Source organism: Schistocerca cancellata, chromosome 4 (genome assembly GCF_023864275.1).
Source record: "Schistocerca cancellata isolate TAMUIC-IGC-003103 chromosome 4, iqSchCanc2.1, whole genome shotgun sequence".
Classification (NCBI taxonomy): Eukaryota; Metazoa; Arthropoda; class Insecta; order Orthoptera; family Acrididae; genus Schistocerca; species Schistocerca cancellata.
Window position 1 is genome coordinate 826,297,849 of NC_064629.1, and position 10,703 is coordinate 826,308,551.

General features: G+C 36.9%; 1 pseudogene; it reads left to right on the top strand.

The window, feature by feature from the left end:
* The first annotated feature begins 9,435 nt into the window (after nt 1-9,435).
* On the top strand, nt 9,436-9,553 carry LOC126186063 (5S ribosomal RNA; annotated as a pseudogene).
* The last annotated feature ends 1,150 nt before the right edge of the window (nt 9,554-10,703 follow it).

Below are 10,703 nucleotides of genomic sequence, written 5' to 3' on the forward strand. Positions count from 1 at the left end.
TGAAATTTTTACTGATTTGGAAAAATACCAAGTTCACATGTTAAATGAACAGAGCGATTTGTGGAAAAAAACCTCCTTCAAATTATTTTCTACTCTGTTATAATATCTCTTCTTCCTCTTCCTTGCCTGTTTACTTTGTTGGCGTTCCTTTTTCTGCCAGCATGCACTTGTCTTATAGTAGCTTGATTTATCAGTTCTTTCACACTGGCTTCTTAGCGTATACCAGCAACTGCCAAATACGAGTTTACTACTTGTGCATCAAATCTGCAGTCGGACGTCATCTATACTGCTTTCAGTGTACTAGTAATTAACCTGCGCTAGTAAGGTAAATGTAAAGGTAGGCGTTACGAGCCTAGATGGGCAATTGACTCGACCAGCTGCCTGTCACCCACTGCCAAATGCGTCTTTCGATGCAGTATGGAGGAGCATGTAGGCATCATACGGCTCTCCAGGTCGTTTTAAGGTTTTTTGAACTTGGAACCTCTACTAATCAGCCTAGTAGCTCCTCAATTGGGCTCATGAAGCTGAGTCACATCTCATCAGTCCTGTCACCAAGAAAAAATTCCTGGTAGTATCGGGAATCAAACCCACAAGCTCTGCGTTCCAGGCAGCTGCAGTGAACACTCAGCTACAGAGACAGGCTACATACTACACTAGTTAAGTAAATTTTTACTAGTTTAAACTTGGAGAAAACTCTCTCTGACAGTTAATTTTACATTGCAAATATTTTTAAAACTATAACTGTGACTTCAAAGTTAGCAACTTTATATTATTGTGTAGTCAGATGGAAACCAGATATGTTTAAATTGTCAACATGTCTCCAGGCCTCCTCAGCTAATGAGTTACAATGTAACATATTCAAGTACATATGGTTGTGCATAGAAGTTAGTTTTATTCGTAATTTTGTTTCATAGCGCTTAAGTATCTCCCTTCTTTCTTCGTTTTAAACAGATCGTCTGCTAATGACTTGATAATAAATAGCAACCGCTAATGACGCCGCTTGTTTTACCTAAGGCTAAAATACGAATATGTAGAAAAATAGACAATACTTTGTAGGACAAATCCAGAAGAAAATGAATGCAAGCTACTCTTGCCCAAAAAGGAAACTGCCAAATAGGTCCATTGTATTCATTGAAATTATGGACATTGTGATAGTAATACAGAGCACTACAAAGGTTTTAAGCTGAAGCAGAAAAGAAAGACATACGGCATGGAATTAACACAGAACAGAACAAGGCTGAAGGGTTATTCTTGAGCTTAGAGCAAGCATTCTGATTTAGAGTCAGAGTTGAAAACGTTTTGCAAAATATATGAAGGACCTCATAAAATCGTTTGAATTATATGTCTCATTCCAGGAGAGGGAACAGCTCCATGCACAAATATAAGTAAAGGAATCCACAGTGGGGTGGATTTAATGTAATATTGTACTGCAATAGTAGGAAGATACTAGGCAAGAAAAACTGGAATTTAGGAACTTGTGTATCATCTCATGTAGAGAGACTTGAAAACAACTGTTTTATAGTTGTGTACCTATACTATTATTGTAAGACAGGAAAACAGCTCTTTTATAGTTGTGTACATACAAGATTCTAGTTGAAATTATACTTCTGTTATGACTATATAATTGATTACAATTTTTGGCTTGACGAGGGATGCAGATTCTGTAATGTGCATTGTAAGCTGTACTTTTTGTACACGATGCAAGTACTGGTTCCCTTACTAAAAAAACAGCTAATGTAATTTTGGAACAAACTTATAGATGATTCAAGGAAAAATAATTATCATTGAATTCTGACAAGACTCAGACCACAGAACTCCACAAGCTATAAAAAATAAGTTTATAAAACAATAAAATACAAGGATTAAAAAGGGTTGAGTTTTAGGGACTAAGATAGATCATAACCTCAACTGGTAAAACCGCTGCCTGCAGTTAATGAAGCCCTTTGGTTTAGTTATTTATGCAGTATACATGATTACTGTCATAGGCCATTTAAAAATGAAGAAAATAGTTTTTATGCGTATTTCCATTCTCTAATGAGTTATTGAATCAAAAACCACTGTCTACAATTAATGAACCTCTTGATTTAGCTATTTGTGCAGTACACATGATTGCTGTTATATGTCTATAACAGTAATTACATGCAACGAAGAAAATCATTTATTTTACTTATTTCCATTCACAAATGAGTTATGAAATTATTTTGTAGGGAAATTCAGATTGTAGGAATAGTATCATTAGAATACAGAAATGTATTATAAGAATCATGTTTGGTGTTAATTCTAGAACATCTTGTAGAAACCTCTTCAAAAACAGGGTATTTTGCCAATTACTTTGTTATACATAATCCTTTGTCATTACCAGCTTTCCTATTTTCACAAAAATTAGTTAAAACCATGAATACTACAATAGGATAAAAAACAACCTATACAAAGCCTTCAAGGGCTTAACATTATATAGGAAGGCGTCACATCAGGCAAGTGTGCCAAATAAGGCTATAGCCCCTAATAAGACTATTGCCCTTATTTTGCAAACTCCCAGTCAAATCTGTTGGATGACAGCTGTTAATGACTGGAACTGATGTCCTAGTGGCAAAAGAGATGAAGAGGTGCCATGTTTTATGTTATTCAGTAGCAGACCTGAATATTTGATTTTGGAGGTTTTTTCTAAGATAAGTTTTTCTTATGCATTGGAGTAATTAATTTTTGTGGTTGCTTTATGAACTGGTGATTCTTTTGAAGCATATTTATAGTCAATTTGTCATAACTGAATTATTTTAAGATTAGCTTGTTAGAAACAGCCGAATTGTGTGTGAGAAGGACGAAAAGCTGTGTGTAGATCTACTGGGCTCTCACACCTGTTTTTCCTCCTATGATTTATTTACTTAACTTGTTTTCTACGATTATAGTAAATATCTTCACCTGGGAGTTTATTGTTTGGTTTCTTACTCTTGTGTTCACAGATGTTGGCTCATACTACAGGTGGAGAAAGAGGGAAGAAAAGCCCTCCAAGAAGAGGACTGTGGTCCAAAGATCAGCTGAAGTGAGCTATGGCTGTTGTCTGGAATGAGTATCAAGCTTTCTCTTCGATTTGAAACATTTGTCACAGAACCCTAAGAAGTCACTTGAGTTCTGGATCTGAGGTAAAAGGGGCAGAACATCTACTGCATCTCACTCTCAACCAAGAAAACGAATTAAGTTCGAGGATCATCAGAATGCCTGATATCTGAATTCCTATCATACCAAAGTTTGTTCGAAGGTCAGTTTCACTTTCTGTGCGGCAAATAATATTCCACATTCATTTTCACTTGTAAAGAGTTTAACTAGAAGAAATTAGTTTTAATGGGTTCATGATTTAGAATCTAGAAATAGCCAAGAGAAAGGCATAGAACCTGGACTCTGCATATGGAATTAAACTGAATCGTTGAATAGTTGATGACCATTTCATAAAATTACGCAAGGCGATAAGAGAAACCGATGTGATGGACAAACCAAAACGCATATACAATATGGACGAAAAAGGGTGCAGACTGACGCTACACCATTCACCAGTGGGTTTGGCCAAAAAGGGTAAAATGTGCATTTATTGGCACCATAATGTGGGGAAAATGTAAACATAGTGGCTTGTGCGAATGCTTTTGCCCAAACAATCCCTCCCATTGTATTGATCAAACGACAGTGAATAAAGCCGGAATGGACAGAAAACTTATCAGCTGGCTCACTACTCTTGATGACACCTAAAGGTTCTATGACATCCACGGTTTTCATTGAATGGGTTAAACTTATTACCAAGTGCAAAATGGCTGGCAAGACTTTGTAGATTTTTTATGCAGCTTCGCCTCATCTCAATGCAAACATTGCTGATGTGGCAGAGGAGAATGATGTTACTCTTTATTGTTTGCCAAGCAACACAACCCACACCCTGCAGCCAGTGGACTAGTCTTTGTTCAAGCCCTTTAAGTCATTTTGGGATAACAAAGTCATGTGATATTGGGGAAACAACTGCAACAGGAGAGTAACGAAAGTAACATTCGGGAATCTTCTCTCAAAAGTGTGGCCAGAAGCTCTACCACTAAGCTATGTAACTGCTGGGTTTCAGAGCACAGAAAGGTACCCTTTTGGCGACTAGTTTTAGTAGGTTTTCACTGCAATTTCTAGCGGAATTTGTTGACTCAGCATCTGTCAGCACATTTTTATCATCACATTCCCAGAATGCCGACATCATCCCAACATTCCTCTGTGAAGGTGTTTAAACAATTGCTACAGACTGGAGCAAATCGATGCCCTGACAACCTTCAAACCGACCATGGAACCGAATTTTACAAAAGGCATTTCAAAGCGCTAATGGAATTATTGACGAGTATATTCATCTACTCATTATGCAGTTAAGATGAGACCTATTGACATCCATGATAATGGGCTTCTAAATTCAGTGTACAATCGTATTAAGTTGGTGGGATCCACACATGCATGTTATTTGGTATGTTTTTCTAAATACAAAACGGTTTTTGAGAAGTCTTCCCCACAGAACTATTCAAGGAGATCTTTATGGCTTCCAGAGTACGTAAGAACTTGCTCTTAAAGGACAGTGATGGTGCAGAAAATGCAGGGAGTTTTTGCACCGGGGAATTAGAGAAAAGATCTGAACCGGATATGTCCCTTGTAGAGGGGATCATAGGACATCGAGGGAGCAAGACATTAATGAATGGGCTCGGTTTTCCAACAAAGCACTACAGTTGGGTGAATTCTCTCAATTTGTTATATAATAGAACAAGCAGACCTCACGCCATGAAGTAGGGTGACGTGAGTGCTAGGAAACGTGTCAGCTGATATGGGGGTGGTATTCTCGATAATCTACCAGTTGAATTGCAAACCCTTGGAAAAACTTCTGTGGATCTTGTATGAAGGTGAAATAGCGCCTAGCTCGTGGCGATAAGTGAATTAACAGACCAGATGAGACATGCAAGGAGCACGATGCTGATTATGCCATAAAATAGAGTGTCGCATTGTAGACCGAACATTAGCTGATAAAGCGGAGGAGATACACTGAAGAAAGAACACTGATATAGGACAACGTATTGCTACATTTGCAGTCGATAAGGCAGTGTTTGCCAAACTGAAACTGGGTGTTGGCATAACTTTATGGTAAACTATGAATGCAGTTCGTTGTACACTAGCGAAGAAGGGAAAAAAATCTACTGGATGTTTAAAAAATTGCATCCAGTCAGTGGTGGCAGTGGCGATAGGTGCCTTGAGACAGAAAGGAGGAACAAAAAGACATGTTAATAGGCTTAGGGTTTTGTCAATACCTAAGACATCTGATGGAGTAATTTAGTTTCTAGTCTCTACATTTGCCATGCTGACAGTCATTGGTTCACTAGAAGGAGGAACCGATGCCATAACTTAAGCAATAAAGAATGCATAAATTGCAGAGAAGCAACTACAAGACACTAAAAGACATTATATGGCAATGGAGACCATTGATAACGGTAAAGGGCTATGTTTAAAACTATACAGGTAAGGGCTTCAGCTGTTCATAAAGAAAAGGTCATAGTGATATTATCGAACAGACTGTTTACAACACAGATCTGGTTATGCTTGTCAGAAAACACAAATTCCTGCTGTTTTGTGGTGCTTTTATGTGGGATACATTGCGAGAGATGACATAAAAATCTTGATAATGCGCGCTTGTCAATTTACATGTTGCGGAGTCTTATTGGACTCACTGAGTTGTGTACATTAAGAAAAACCAATACCATCTACTACTTTGAATCATTCAGCAATTTAAGACCAGCATAGGGACTATCTCTTTACATCACCGATAAGAACTAGGTGTTCTACGATTTTATACACTACCAAGACTTCAGTTCTTATCTCTGCAGTCATGTATGTCCAATTCCTCTCCTGATGATTGCATAAAAAAAGCAGTACACACTTCACTGTGTCAATTGAAGTTTACGTGTAATGTCGTACTCTCTAACTTTAAAAGAATGTTCATGTACATTAAAAGCGAACTACTTTCTTCCAATAGATCTAATCAAGAGCAAGTAGAGAATAGCACTGAACAGTCTGGAAACTTATAGTACGTTAGCTAATGTTACTGCAAACAATAACCTGCATCTGAAGTGGGGAAGTTGTGGTAATACCATCTGCCTCCTACAATAGTGACAATTCATTTTAAGTGTAAAATGGTTCAAATGGCTCTGAGCACTATGCGACTTAACTTCGGAGGTCATCAGTCGCCTAGAACTTAGAACTAATTAAACCTAACTAACCTAAGGACATCACACACATCCATGCCCGAGGCAGGATTCGAACCTGCGACCATAGCTGTCGCTCGGCTCCAGACTGTAGCGCCTAGAACTGTACAGCCACTCAGGCCGACTGCAAACAATAACCTGCATCTGAAGTGGGGAAGTTGTGGTAATTCCACCTGCCTCCTACAATAGTGACAATTCATATCTTAATGACAGATTCATCCATAATATATATGGACTTATTCCTACAGCAGGTTATAAAATTAAGGAGGTTCTCAGCAATCCACTATGCTCTTACCTCCCAGTAAGTGTTCAGACGTTAGGAAATCTATAGCTGAATATTATAGAGACCAGAAAACGAATCTAGTCGATTTCTGCTGTGGGGAAATTCAAAGGCACATCTTGAATTATTGAGATTAATATTAGCACTAATTGTTGGAAATGTCTGGGGGTTATAACTGACAAAACTTGTGAATAATTTTTACTGATAGTTCCTGGCCTCTATTAGTGTATCAGTGTCTTCCCTCATCACACATTCCATCCTTTTTCACAATTTTTCATAGTTGCTCAACCACAAGTGTAATGGGCATAGTGAGTTCTATCCATAGAAAAATTAAACATTTAAACTGAGAATTTAAGAGAGAAATCTTGGTATAAAACTAATAGGCAGATAATAATAAATCAGTACAGTATTAGGGAGACAACTACTTGATCTTTGCATGTTATTGGTACCTTTCTGATTTGTAATACCGACTATACTTCCATCAGATGGAGAAAATAGTAATTTAAAAGAAGCATTCCAAACTACAACATTTATTGACATTCTCTTGATCAACTGGCATTTATTTTTACAATAAAAGAATGGAAAATTAGTTCATCTAACTATGTCATATTGATTCCTAATTGAGTGATAATTATGTGTCCTAAAGATCAGCATGGAGCATCTTCTGTACAATGAGATAATAGATGCTACACGACAGTGAACGTTAGTCACGCAGGTATGAAACATTTGCCATTAAAGGTACTGTTGAAACTGAAATAGGACAGTTAAACTTCTGCATAAAACTACTGAAGTAGTTGTAGCGCATATGTTGTGGATCAGTTTCCTAGAAAATGAAAAAATCGCGAAATTTCAATTAAATATAATGGAAAATGATACAAAGTATGAAGGAAAAAACTTTATTCTCATTTTTCACAGAATATCAGATAATCACAATGAAAAATGGTCAGTGGAGGCCATCAAATAATAATAGACGTTTTTTCGTTAATCTTCATAATATTTTCTCATGTTTCGAATATTTTCATACTTTTCAAATATTTTCACTATTTGCCAAGTTTCTTCACAGCTGTCTTTGGAATTGCTTTTTAATGACCAATCATTTCCCTATCATTTTGTCAAATTTTCTATAACTCATTATGATATTTCATGATTTCATGATTTCTTCATTTCCTTGGAAACTCACTTAGAACACAAACTATGTCTACTCGAAAAAATGTTTGAGACAAAAAACTTGGGAAATATTTTAAATATAAAATCTAGATACAAATGTTTCAAATCATTTCCACTTTTTCACTTCCTTCCTTTTTTTCTCTTGAATGTGAACATAACAAAACTGAAAAGCTCTGTAAAATAAATAACAATTTTTCATTTTCACTCATTTATTCATTTTCTTAAAATTTTATATTAAAATATTTTTTCTTGAAGAGCTAGAAAATTTTAACATTAAATATATTTTAAAAGAAAAATCAAAGCCATTAATCAGTATATCAATGGTCATGTTAATTATCACATGTACATTTTATATTTAGAATTAAGATAAAAGATTTTTTCAAATTTTAGTGATATTATAAGTTTAAAAGATGATTACGTTGGCTGGGAATACGCTATAAGTACCTGAGAACTTTAATTTGTTATATATTTTAATGGGAAACACAAATATCTCAAACCCGAATTTTACAAAAATTAAAAAAATAATAAATACAAATTTTCTTACAAATTCTATCAACTAATTATCTGTTAATGTCCATATGGTAATGTATGCATATTATTTAGGGAAACACAATTTTATTATCATGAGGACTTTATGTTTCTTTCTTAACCTCAACAGAATAATTTGTGTATTTATTACTTAATACCAAATTTACAAATATTTACTGTTTTATATTTTTAAACAAACGAATTTTCTAATCGTGTAAGCTGATTTTGGTCTTTGCAAGATATTTCTAAACTTCTTCAGATTTTTCCCTCCACAATATCCAGTCACAAAAATCTGTCATCTTTCATTTTACCTAACACTTTTTTATTTACTTGAGGAATAATCTACACATTATCTTTTGGATAATCATTAGTATCAAATTTCTCAAGCATCCACTTCATTTCTTCATAAGCATCTTCAGTTTGTGTATTATAGATATAACTTTCACTGTCTTAATAACAAAGTTGTCTTTTATCCATATCTTGCTTTCACAACTCTCTAATGAAAATCATACATCGATTTTTTGGATTAAATGTAAGTTGGCTTGTTAAATATGAATTTAGTCTTTTTCATATGAACTGCAGGAAGATTTTTATTGACTATTGTTCTTCCTTCAAAATTTGGTTTTGTACCTGAAACAAATTTTATGTACACTCTGTTTCTTATCTTTCCCATCGTTTATCCATCTGCTTAGATATTCATAAGCTAGAAAAAAAATCTTTTTCAATATCATTTGTTGCCTTTGTTCTCATTTATGTACACAGAAACACATATTTTTGTAGCCAAATACATTATTTATATTTTATTGTTCTATATAATTTTGGTATCTTCTGTTTCAGAGATAAATAGTGTTCAAGATTTTAATAATGAACTACACAATTTTTTTGAAGCAAGCAATAACTTTATTTGTTTAGTCCCAGGCCCAATTTTATTTTCAGTTGCTATTGGTAAATCTTTATGTGCATCATGTAAGTTGTTTGGATATTCTAAATCCACTCCAATTATACAACCTGTAGATAGTTTATCAGTAATTTACATCACACCAACCTCGAAATTATTTTCCCACTCAAAATTTCCCCATTTTTAATTAATAACTCATAGCTAAGCCATTTAAATTATTTGAATCTGAATACGTTAAAAAATTTGATTTCTGTTTTGTATCATGACGTTTCAAATATTTATTATTTGCTTTGATGTATCTCTTAGGCAATGGCCTTGCCGCAGTGGATACACTGGTTCCCGTGAGATCACTGAAGTTAAGCGCTGTCGGGTGTGGTCGGCACTTGGATGGGTGACCATCCAGGCTGCCATGTGCTGTTGCCATTTTTCAGGATGCACTCAGCCTCGTAATAGAAATTGAGTAGCTACTTGACTGAATAGTAGCGGCTTCGGTCAAGAATACCATCATAGAGAGCGGTGTGCTGACCTCACGCCCCTCCTATCCACATCCTCCTCTGAGGATTTCACAGTGGTCGGATGGTCCCAGTAGGCCACTCTAGGCCTAAAGATGGAGTGCTTTTTTATAACATATCACTTACAAGAGTGAGATATACACTGCTGGCCACCGTAAATGCAACACCAAGAAAGGCAAGAGGTAGCACAACAAAATTTATTTTGTGGATAACATGTTGACCAAGTATCAAATGATTACGTTTACAGACGTCTGTGACATGTGGTTCCTGCCAGAATCAGTAGCCAGAGTAGCCGCCGTTGTTGGAGATCACTGCTGCAACACGTCTCGGCATTGAGTCAAAGAGACGGTGGATGTGTTCCTGGGGTACAGCAGCCCAAGCAGCTTCCACACGTTGCCAAAGATCATCTGGTGTGGCAGCTGGGAATGTAATCTGGGTCACTCGTTGAGCAACCATGGACCACATGTTTTCTATCGACGAAAGATCCGGTGAGCGAGCCGGCCAGGGATGCAATTCAATCTGGTTATTGACGAAGAACCTTTGGACAATGCGTGCCACGTGTGGCCGCGCATTAGCCTGTTGAAATATGGCTGTGGCCGAGGCCTGAAGGTAAGGAAGGACAACTGCTCCAGCACCTCGGATATGTAGCGCCGGCTATTTAAAGTACCGGCAATGCATACTAAAGGTGTGCGAGAGTTATATCCAATACCGTCCCCTACCATAATACCCGGTGCAAGACCAGTGTGGCGGTGCATAATGCAGCTGTCCAGCATCCTCTCTCCACGGTGTCTCCACACTCGAATCCGACCATCGTGGTGCTGCAGACAGAAGCGTGCCTCGTCAATAAAGACAACGTCATTCCATTCTGCCGTCCACATCCGGCTGTCATCACACCATTGGCGACGGAGACGTCTGTGGTTCTGCGTCAATGGTAGACGAAGCAATGGACGTCTTGCGGACAGACCACTCTGCTGTAAACGGCGTCGAATGGTATGGGCAGACACTGGATGATGCGTTACAGACGCAATGTGATGTGCTATGGTTCGGGATGTCACTGAGCG